We start from the raw sequence: 12342 nt of genomic DNA on the forward strand, positions 1-12342 counted from the left end.
TGATGTCATACATTATTTTATATCTTTAAACCCCAACATCAAGTTCAATTACAAAGTTATAAAACCTCTTTTCCTGATCCTAAAACGATCTTAAAACTTTCCTAGATGTTTATCTAACATTTTTCATATTTTTCTGTGTATTCATTCAACTATGTTATATCCTTTGCTAGTTCCGGGATAAAAACAAAGCCAATGATTGCCAGGTTTGCTCTTCACTGTATTCTTCTCGCAGCTCGATGGTTGCACTTAGTGCCTCGATATTCTGTGGGCCACAGCAGTGGTAACTTGATTATGACCAGCGGAGAAGCTTCAGCTACTTCAGGACTAACTTCTCCTCCTCCTCCTACACATCCTTTGAAAAGGGTACAAGGGTTTGTGCGAGTGTGTGTAAAGCAGAACTGAAACTCTTGTGCGCGTTTTCCGCATCCGCGTTGCTCAATGATCCGTGTAAGCACGGAAACCCCGTAGAATGAGTGCTAGTGATGTATGTGCAGTTATAGAAACACAGCCTGAGGGGCTGAATCCTGAGGACTGCGGGAAAACCCACCAGAGAGCGAGAGTGAGAGAGAGTGAGCGTCCTTCCACATTGATTGTGATAAATGGACATTATGTCGGGGCCACCAGCGACGATGAAGAACACTGGGGACTCGAGAGTGAAGAGGGCAGCTCATTAAGTATTAAGTTTGTTGTTTATCGCAGGGGCGTAAATTTACACTTGATATTTAATTAATTGTTATATACGTACACACTTTGGCCAGTGTATTGTCATATGCTGGGTATTTTAGTATTTATGTGCACCTACCACAACCACATACTCCACTCACTCACTCACACTCACAGATGAACGCATCGGCGCGTCGATAAACAAAAACACATTTTAATTAATGAAATCCAATAAGGATCACAACACACACTCGGCTGAGGGATTATTATCGCTAAGCCAGGAGACGGGTAAAAGGACACACACACACACGCGAACAAATAAAGCATAAAAACGGGGGAAAGCATAAACTTTTCGCATAATTAATGCAGAAATATTTTGTAATGCAAGCAAGCGTTAAGCTCCAATTCCCGCCCACAAAACACCTGCCGCCCGAAAAGCCACTGCCATTTCCATTTCCACCTTCACTTCCGTTTCCTGTTTCTGTTCCAGTTGCCTTGGCTTAATGCTCGACATATTAATTAGTTTTCATATGATGAACTCGACTCTGCAAACTTTTAGCGCTTAATGAGGAAAGTTTGCCCTTAAAACAACAACAACAAATAAAATGAGATGTGTATATATATAAAAAAATAAGACAGCGGCTGATAAAAAAAGAATGGAATAACTGTCAAACGGGAATGTTGTCCAAAATTTTCGCAATTGGCCAAGCCAAAAAGCAAACGAAGCTGTCAACATGTCAAATAAAAATCAAATTTCAAATGGATATATATCTATCTATTGGGAGAACAAAGAGAGAGAGAGAGAGAGAGAGAGGGAGAGAGAGAGAGAGAGAGAGAGAGAGAGGATATCCCTAAAGGAAAGTCAAGCGAACGCAATGAAAATAAATTATCAAAAAAAGAAAGGAAACCATGGCAGAAAGAAAGAACTTTTGTAATATAAACTAGAGTATTGAACCGCATGATGATGATGATTTCTTTTCATTTTTTTCTTCGATTTCCTTATTTTTTTCTCTTCTGTTGAGGCAAATCTCTAGCACAATTCCCAAAACTTCAAGAAAAATGACAGACAGACTTTGAGACAGAAGTGGACCAACAATTGTTGTCCCGACTTTGTTCCCCGCTTTCCACTCTGTTTATTCGGGTCTGTTTGTGCCCAGCGTTACCTCATTTTCCAACCAACCGAACGTTTTCCTTCCATTTTCCCTCGACTTCCTCCCCCCGCCTCCCCTCCGAAGACACTTGGTTGTTATCGCAGTCACAGCTCCCAGCTCTTCACTGTTTTTTGACTGTTATTGTTGGCAGAGCGCTGAAAAATATATTTTCCATAAATCAACATCAAAATGTTTGATGATGCGATAAATAGCGAGGAAGAGAGAATAACAGAAGAGCCGTGAAGAATCGCAAGTCGAGACGAGTGAGATTGAGCCGAAGGAAAAGGGGGAGAAAAACTAAGGTAAATACGCAAAAGAAATCATCAAATAACTCAGTCAGAGCTTTGTGGGAATCCCCCAAAGGCATTCCTGCTATGGATTTGCCAAATATTTAGCATTAAACCCGAGCCCCCTTTCTCTTTCTTTTAATTTAAGTTCATTTAGTTGGTGTGTCATAATTTACAAACAATTTATGGCCTGCTGACATGGCCAGGAATTATTTACTTTAAAGTTTTAATTAAATTCCAAGTTGTTTAATTCGCCCGCACATTTACGAAAGATACTGCCTGGAAGGCTCTTTTTTTGGTGTGGTTTATGGGGAAGTTTTGAAGAAGTTTATTTAAAGTTTTTGTGATTTTTGATACTTTTTGAATTACTTTGTAGAAAGCAAGTAATTTCAATTACTTTATTTAGTTAGAAACATAATTTTGAGATTGGTAAACTGTTGAATTGGAGTAAGACGGTTTCTTTATTTTAAAGTGAATGTTTTCTAAAAATTTGATTATGCTTATTCTATCTATCTCGCTTGCACTTTTTCACAAACTTGATATTTTCTCAAAAAAAATAAAATGTGTTTTTTTAAATTATTATTCTCTTATGAATGTTTTTCACAAATTTTAATAAAATTGTACAATTACCTTAAGAGTTTTAGGACAATAAAGCGGAAACTTTTTTTCTATCTCCCTCGCACGGTACGGTAGCTTTCTTACTTGTTATAAATATGTACATATACGTATGAAATTAACAAAGTTAATAGCTTTCACTTAGGTTAGACTTTTATTTCGGTTGAAGAGAGACCCGCACCTCTTGAGTATATCCTAGCGAAAGTCTGTACTTGACTTCTTGTGTGTGCTCCCATTAACACAGTTAAATTTCTTGCCATTGGCTCACTTTAATTGTGTAACTTGCCCGGCTTTCTCCGCTTTGCCAAAATGAATGGGTTCCCTTCAATTCACGTAATTGTCACGCATGAACACCGTCCTTTCATTTCCGCCACCCAACCCCCACCGCTTTTGAACGCCCCTCGGAAAGTTTCGTCCGCAAGCGCTTAAGGTGTTCATTGTCGACTTGCCGCGCTCTAATTAAAATGTTATCCATTCCCCGCCGCCGTTGCACAACCAGCTTTGAGGCATACAGGAGAAGCATTTGATATGTGGCACACACTCACACACACACAGACGCACACATAGGGAAAACCGACCTCCTTGCGGCTGCTAAACATACACCTGCACACACAGGTACATGGACAGCCGGGCAGACACCTGACTTTGACATTGCCTGGCTATTAATTAGTTAAACTCAAATTGACACTCGAGATAATCAAAATAGAAACATTGGGTTAGGCGCAACGAAGCGACACCTGCTAACCAAATGAACGGGCACACACACAACTAGATAAATATATATATATATCCTGGTGGAAAGGATAATGAAAGTCAGACCATATTAATCAGGCGACTTTTATTCTGTTTGCTCACAGTTTTCTGGGTTAATTTTAGTAAGCCTTGGTGACAAAACAAACAAACATTTACTGACCTTACCGCCTTGTTTCCTTTTTGTTTCATTTCTCTTATTTGCTTAGTTTATTTTTGGCTTAAAAATATTCAAGTTTATATTTTTTTTGTTTTGCAAGGCTATAAAGCCATGTGACTCAAGTGACAATGGACAACAAACTAAGGAGGTGTAAAGTTTTCTAATAAAAAATACAAGTTTAGACCGAGGCTAGTTGTAATTTTGCATTGGTTTACCATATTTTCTGCCATACTTTTTTAAGCATGTCGAGTGCCGCTCTTCTTTTGCTTTCTCTGAGAAGTCTCAACTGAGTGTGTAAACAATAACACATTTTTGCATAAAACGTTTATGTCGACGTGGTTACTCTGTGGGCTTGGTTTGGGTTAAGTTTTTTGGGTTGTGTTGGGTGTTTCTATGGGGTTCTTCTGTTGTTGTTGTTGGTGGCTGTTGCTGTTGCTGCTTACAAGTGCAAAAGTTTTGAGGTTAAGACGCATGAAAATAAAACTGCACACACACGTACGCATACTTTTGGAAAAGCCATACATCCCACATACACACACAAACACACAGAGACTGAGCACGCACAGCAAAAGTTGCTGCTTGGCTGCATTTTGCGCTTTGGTTTCTTGGATAACTTTTAGTACACAGAAAGGAAATGGATAAAAATGTTAATTTTTCTTAGAATGTAAATAAAATAAGTAAAAATTCGGATGATAAAATTATGCAACATTTTAAAAATAGTAATATTTAATGCAAAAGTCGATTAATGTATAAATTCATTATTTGACAATTCTATATAGCGAGAGATATATATTCTGATATATCAGAATGATACTATCAAGAAAATAATCAGATAAATCTATTTAAAATTTGTAGGAGTCATTTCCGACCATATAAATCATAAATATTCTTGATCAGCATGAAAAGCCGAATCGATCTAGAAATATCCGGTCAAAAAATGAATTTTTGAAATTGCATGTCGATTTGTTGTTTAAAAAAAGATAAGGGGTTTGTTAAAGTTTTCAAAAATCTTTAAAATGTTAACAATTTAAATTAAGTATGCAGACTTATTACGCGAAGAAAAACAATCAAAACAATTTTCCAAATTGAAATTGATGCTTATTTAGCTTAGTTATGATAGATTAGATATTTGAGCCTTTGATCCTATAGCTAATTTTAAGGGTATACAAACTTCGGCTACTTTAAGTTCATTTCACCTTCTTGTTTCTCATTATTTTTACTTCAAATTTTATATGTAACTTATTCAAATAATTTTTTTTAAATTTAAAAGTAACATTTCTTTCCTGTTTCTCCCAGTGTTAACAATAAATAATTCTCAAATTTAAAGTTTTCTGCTTCAGTCTAACATTTTGTTGTTAGTGTCAGAAAAATAAATAAGCAAAAATAAGTAAAATAAAAATTTAGGTTTTTTGCCTTAAAGAGACAAACAATCGAGCCAAAATATTTGCATTTGAAGTTTGTGCCACACACTGCAAATATGCGTTGGTGTGCGTCCTGTCCATGTGACAACTGGTCTCTGTATGTGTGATATGCTAATTGCCAACTCATTAAAACAGCTTCGTCTTTATGCTAGTAACCAACAAATGTTGTCCTTGCTGTGTAGTGTAGGAATTTCCAAGCAAAATATTTCTAGTGACTCACTCCACCCTCCACGCCCTAGAACGCATTCTAATTTAATCAGTTTGCTAAATAATGAGACAAGCATCCTCCGCACTCCGCACTCTTCCCCACTCAGCTTGTAGTTATTCATGCTGCTTTCAGTTTTTGGATAGAATTTTCCTCTGACTGCATTTTGTTCTTAATTAAATGCACTTTGTTGTGGGACAAATATTATTTTTGCTAAAGACTCGACAAACTGGCTAACTAACCCTGAATAGCCTGTGCATCTGCCTCTGCCTCTGACTTTCCCTTTTACTTGCCTGCCTGCTACTTGCCACAATATTCAGGTAATCCTTGAAAGTTTGCCGACAACACAAAAGCGTAAATACCCAAAGGACTTAGCTGTTATATTATGTATTCCTTGAGCCTCATCCAAAAAAATACGTATACGCACTGGTTGCCCGGCCTCCTCCTTGATGTCGCCAAGTCGGTTCCATAATCGTTTTGGAAATTTATGCGTCAAGGGCCACAACAAAATGGGTTGAGCACATGTTTTTTTTTTGTGCAGCTCTTTTGTATACACACCTTACCCACCTACTTTCCTTTTTCCGTTTCCTCCTCCTTTATTGTGTGTCTTCAAGTTCAAGCATCCTTGAGCAGTTTTAGGTCTCTCTAAGAGTGAGTGTGTGTGTTTGTGTTGAGGACATTAAGACCCAAATAAAAGGTAAATTATGATTATCTAAGCCATCCCTTTGAACTTGTGCCCATCGATCCCAGCTTTTGACCAGCATTAATGTTTTAAAGCTACTTAGCTAACTTACGGACAAAATGCTATAATTTCAAATGTTTTATCTTGTTAAATGCCAACTTTTAAAGCTTAGTGTTTAATTAAAAAACTAGTTAAATACTTGCTCGTTTGTAGAAAATAAAATTTGCTCATATAATTTTGGCTTGTTTGGCTTTCGGCCAACGGCTCGCTTCGTGGGTGTGTGTGTGGCCAAGAGCGGGGCGTGCATAATCGCTGATTAGTGTCTACGTGTGAAACGGGAGGATATTCCAGACCCGACTCTTGGTCAGTTCCTGCTAACCCGCTTCTACCCGCAGGACCTACCCGCTGCCGCTTTGCCACAAACAAAATCCGCAGGGCCTTGTGGGTCATAAATTCGCATTAGAAGTAGCACGCGGACGTGAATTGGACGCTATTGCATCCACTAATAAGCAGGACGCATGATGTTATCCCCGCTGTGGGCGTGGCTTTTGCCAGGACCTGCACAAACACACACAGCACACACACCCCACACACAAAAAGGACTCATACGCACGCATAATGAACTCGAGCTGAGCTCAACGCAAGCGCTTAACTTAATTAAAAAGTGCATTCTACGGGTTCGCTCTATTTTGAATCCGTTAAACGGCCAAAACAGGCACGCAATGTAACCAAAGAACTCGAGGAAATTTTGTGAATTTTCGCATATATTTTTCCGTGAAAATATATGTATATTTTCCACACACACACATTTTCAACCCCTCATTTGGTGTTGGAAATTCTCCTAAAAATGTTCGCTCCACCACACACACTCCACCTCCTTTATGTCTGCGTTTCTAGTTTATGGAGACTCTAACCGAGTTGATTTTGTGCGAGGATAATAATATCAATTAAAACTCATTTCGATTCCGGTTCCCCTTTATAATGCAATCACCTTTGCTATGCCACATAAATTTAATTAAATAAGTTATTATATTTTAATTGGATTTTTGTTATGCAAATTGTTCACTTTTCATATAACGTTTATTGAACTTCCTTTTTTTTTGGCTACTGTTGTTTGTTCTATAGCATTTTTGTTATTATAACACACAGGGCCAATTAAAAGTCGGATAAATAATGAAATGTCCTGTAATAACAGTCAACTGACCTTTGACCTATGAACTGAAGCAGTAATTTGCTGTAATGCGACACTTTAATTGATTTTTATTTTCATCAATTTATTGGAAAATAATAATTGAAAAGCGCAAAAATGGTATAACGAGTATTCAAACAGATTGCAGGACAAAGTGTAATTTGATGAAATGGAATAATTTTCGACATGGCAAACGCTCATTAAAATATATATATACGAAGTCATAGAGAATTTGCAATCGAATTGATTTGTAAATAATATGTAGAAAGAAGGAATACAGCTTAAATTAAAAAATATGTCTGCTTTTCTTTTCTAATAAGATTAATGTTTAAAAACTATATTTAAATTAGTTTGATTCTTTAAATCATAGTTTTAATTTTTATTTACAAATATTTTTGCCATATTTTCGATTCAAAAACTTTTTAAAATTGATTTATTTCCAAACATAACTCATAAATATATTATAAACCATTCTGTGCTCTTTCTCTGGCTTAAAGTTATATCCTTTGTGTGGCTTTCTAGCCTTCCATTTATCAGTTTTGGTGAAAAATATATGAATTTCTGTCTAAACCACATTCCCACTTTTGCCATTTACAAATTAGTTTTTCCCAAACGAGGCCCTGTTCTGTGCCATCCTTTTACTATTTCTAAATCATTGTCAGTTGCATAATTTATGAAAACTCGCGTTGATTGAATTTCAGCTGACAAAGAGGAGTTTGCAAGGGGGAAAATTCGACAGTTGAATTTTTGGGTACTCATTAATTTTAGCCTGGTTTGTCATTGACTCATCATTATTGGCTGTGAATATGAGTTAACTGTGTGTATTTGTGGCCTTCATTTTGGCTATTGATCAACTGCGTCCGTCTGCGGTTTTTCCACTACACCGTCCCGCTTTCCATATATTCCTGCTGTTTCTGCTTATTTTTTGTTTGTTGAATTTTTTCCACCCCGCACTTTGCACATTTTCAGAGCAATTAAAATTGATTTATGGTGTCGAGACAGCCCGCAGCTCCAGTCAAATGCACTGTGGGTCATATATATCCTGGATTTTGGTGCCTGAAGCTGGAACTGGAGGAGCTTTGTCCGGTTTCCGTTTCTTTTTCGCGCTGGACAAGTTTTTGGCACACGCGTGGCTACTGCTTTACTTTTTTTTCTCTTGGTGTAATTAGGCGGAGTAATTTATTTTTATTACTCTTCATTTTCAGGCTGCCCACTTGGAATAAGAGGGAACAAATTTGTCAAGCTACAAATTATGTTTGGGTCCCTTGTTCTTTAGGTTCTCCTCTCCCTCTCTCTTAACGCCTTTTCTAAATTAGCTTCAAGGAAGCTGCGTAGCAGGATTTTAATTAGAAGCTCTTTAAAATACATTTTCTTAGGCACCTGTGCAGATGGACCCTTTTTTTCTCTTCTCCTGCGGTCCTTTTTTGCGGCTTGCCTGATTTGCTTTGTACATTTAATTGGCTTTAACTACACGTAGCTTTCTTTTCTGTTTTTTCCTTGCCAGTCTCTGCCACTTTCATTAATGTACTTGGAAAAGAAATTCACGCTCTGACGCCTTGGACACTCATAAATGATATATAGCCACGGCCAAGAAGGCGATGGGCCTGGGCAGTTAGCAAAGTTTACGAAATTCAAAGCGCACAAGAAGATGTATAAAATTCGTTCAGAGAATCATTAAAAAGTATTAAGAAGGTGACCAAGATGATGAGCAAGATGTAAAATAGCGGCGGTGGCAACAAAAAAAGCGTAATTTATGGCCAAATTAAACGAAACTAATAGGAAAAGCCAAGTGGGGTAGGCGTCTCCTGGCCATGTCCTTTTTGACAGCACCTTCCGTTGCTCTCCCTGCCTCTGCTGGGCTGGTTTTTATGAAGATGGACACTTGTAATTCATTATGCGCTCAGTGCCGCAGCGCCTGAATCAACGGAAATGAGTCCAGGACAACTTGGCTGCTGCTGCTGCTGCTCCTGCTGCTGTTTTGGCCATGTTAATTTTTCTTCATTTTTAAAGTCTCTCAACCCTCACTCCTCTTCGGCTTAGGCGCTTATTTCTTGTCAAGTTGGCAGACTCGTTAGTTAGTTTTGCTAGAATGCCTCTGTAATTGCTCGCCATCATTTTTGTTCACCAATTTGAACAGCACCAAAGACAGCGACATCTGGTGGAGTTTTTGGTGAAGCTTAGTTGGGAAATTCTACGAGTTAGGGGGGGAAAAATTGAATGGGAAATTTAAAATGGGGTGAAAAGTTTATAAAGACGCTTTATAGACATGATAAACTTGGCTTAAATGGTAAAGTTTAAAAGGTTTTTGCTGTATCCTTAAAAAGCTGCTTTTAGGTTGTAAAATTTCGTGAATGTAAAAGAATAAAAGTTAGGTTCTTTTAGGGTTTTAAAAGCTGGAATTGTTTCTAAAAAATGTATAAAAGCCAAAGCTTTTTTAGAACATATTTATAGGAACTATTGAATGTTATCAAGAAAATGATTGTTTAGTTTATTTATATTTCTGGGTTTAGGGATGCTGCTTATATTTTTCTATTACATTTTGTTTAATACTTTTTTTAATGGAATATTTATAAATTTTCTATAAAATTCTCCACAATTCCTAACAATTCTGTCTAAAAGCCTCCTCAATTTCATTTCCGCTTTGAACTTAAAGTTCCGGAAATAGCTGAGAGAACCCAAGCTTTTCTTTTCCTTAAAGCTCGTCATGCGCAGTGACTGCGAACAGCCTCCCAAAGCTTAATCACAAATTCTGGACCACGAGTCCTTTCTGCACACGTGTGTGCGAGAACGAGAATTTTATCACAACATTTAATATTGGACTGTGCAGCTTGTTTTGGTGTCAGTTGGAAACTTTCTGGTGAAGTGTTCGGTTGGTAGTTTTTCGCACTGGTCACGAGCGGGCATTTTTTGGCTCGCTCCTTTTTATTATCTACGCTTTTTGGACGGCTATTATCTCCTGCTCCTCCCTTGCCATAGTGACAATTGGGCTTTGGGTTCTTGTTGCTTTTAAGGCCTCAACACAAGCCCCCCAAGGGAGGTGAACACGGTGCGTATACTTGCTGTACAATAGCAAACAGAAGAAAAAACATTTGGAAATACCGCTGGCGTGCGAAAACCATCAACAATTTGGGTGTCCTGGGGAGTACAGAGAACGAGGTAAAGAAGGATTTACCTGCGTGGCCTCTGTAGGTCAGTGTTATAACGATTCGCTGTCTGAATGTGGCATACTTTTGAGCGCCACGATTTCGCATGACTGTCTGACAGCATTCAGGATTCTTTATTGTCCGTGTGTGATTGTGTGAGTGTGTGTGCGCGCGTGAGCCTTAGAATCAGAAGGATTGTGCCAGTTGTGTCAGTATTTGTGACTGTGTGTGAGAGAGTGTTACTCGGGGGTTTGCAATTTCCGCCATTGGCTTTGTGTCAAGTCACTTGGCAAGCAGGCACACACACACAGCGGGAAAGGATTGTAAGGACACTAGGGAAAATATATAGTAACTATCTTGACTACATTTTTAGTAAGATTTTAAGGTAGTTTATTGCAGTGTTTACCTTAAAATAGGGTTATAATGTGATGGAATATTTAAATATTGGAATATCTATATGGATATTCCCTTTCCTATTTGTTAAAACTCTCTTCTTTTACTGCGTCATAGCTGTATTAATAATAATTATATTATTATAATATATTTTCTGTTGTTTGTATATTTGAAACGTTACCCATCTAAAATATGTTAAATATATTCTATTTTACCTGTGCACCTTTTAGCCTTATTTACATCTGAGTGTCTTCTTAATATTTTTAGGTCTTTCTACTGACCACAATGACACTAAAAAAGAAACACAGAAAAAAAGAGAGATATCCTAAAATTTCCCGACTGTCAGCCTGTCGGACTAATTGCATTGTCGGGCTTTTTCGTTATTTTGCATGTAAAACAAATTCGTGTGGTGCATAATTTAAATACTTGGTCAGTCCAAAATGAAAATTTAATGCCACAAGTTCTATGGGGAGGCTGCAAGGCTGGGTATTGTGAATTGTGCTGCTGTTCCAGTTCTTGTTTTTGTTTTTGTTTGGTTTTTTTGGGCTATTTTAGGCCCAGCTGAATGCTTGTTATTTGCCCCCAAGGAAGGGCAATAATTTTGCCGTTCAATTAGGTTTAGGGCAGCAACAAATGCGAAAAGTCAAGTTTCCTTTTTTTTACGACTACTATAAACATAAAAGTTCTCCCCAAAGATATATACATACACGCATATTCTCCACAATAAAACCGAATCTCATACAGCATCACAGCCACGTGGGTATGAGTCTGTGTGTGTTTGGCATAATAAGTTTTGATTTGCTTTTATTCGCTCTTTTGGACCATGGCACTCATATTTACCTTCTTGACACCTTAATGGACAAAGGGCACGCACACATGCACACAGGACAGACAGAGAGAAAGAAAGCCAAGAAAATGAAATGAAAATGTTCAATTCACCTATGCCGTCAACACATTTTGTTTATTTATCATTCATTTTAGGGCCAAAGCACAGAGAAAATGGCCCAGAAATCTTTCTCGAGGTTATCAAGATACTGAATGCCCTGAAAGCAGGGCTTACAAATCTTTGCAAAGATTTCATTCAGATTTTCTCCTGTCACTCTGCATTGTGGAACATTTTCTTTACCAAATTTCCAATTGACAAATACTCTAAGCTCTGGAAATTGATTTATTATTATACAATAAATTACAAAACAAACAAATAAAAAAATTCTATATGTTCAATAGTTTCTATATGTAACTAAATAATAATTATGAATTAAAGAAGCATTTATTGTAATTGCTTCTTCTATGTTTTTACTTTAATCTTACTTTGCTTCTTTTTGTTTATTATAGTTGCCTAAATTTAAAATTCCTTTGCTGGTTTTGATTTTCTTGAAAAATGTACTTATTAAAATACCATCTCAAGCTTCCTAGAAAATCTACCCATACTTGGCACTCCTGCAAAGAGTATCAAAGAGGAAATGGCCAAACGCCATGGTTGTCATTGGTTTGGCATTGGTTGATGCCTTTGCTTTTTCGGCCGAAAATACGCAGGCCTCCTGGCAGGAGCAGATGGCAAAAAGGAAGCTGGAAGTGAAAAGGATATAGAAACCGAATGGAGGCAAGAAAAAGCTGCCATGTCATCAACATAATGACGGTGCAGACAAGTTGAATATGTTTCTTGGGTCTCCTTGCCTCCTG

At 37.5% G+C, this 12342-nt stretch overlaps 1 protein-coding gene across 11 annotated transcripts in view; it reads left to right on the forward strand.

Moving 5' to 3' along the window:
- Sdc (Syndecan) overlaps positions 1–12342 on the forward strand; it is a 112174-nt gene that overhangs the window by 71813 nt on the left and 28019 nt on the right. The window contains exon 1 of one of the 11 annotated variants that reach the window (XM_086831595.1): positions 9865–10169. The exons of 9 other annotated variants lie outside the window; for them this stretch is intronic. The gene's annotated coding sequence lies outside the window, so the exon portion shown is untranslated. Of the gene's footprint in view, positions 1–9864; positions 10170–12342 lie in introns of those variants that run through there. One more of the 11 variants, XM_086831596.1, reaches the window with a different exon arrangement.

Source organism: Drosophila serrata, unplaced genomic scaffold, assembly GCF_035046125.1.
Source record: "Drosophila serrata isolate PLE 108 unplaced genomic scaffold, ASM3504612v1 contig_240, whole genome shotgun sequence".
NCBI classification, from domain to species: Eukaryota; Metazoa; Arthropoda; class Insecta; order Diptera; family Drosophilidae; genus Drosophila; species Drosophila serrata.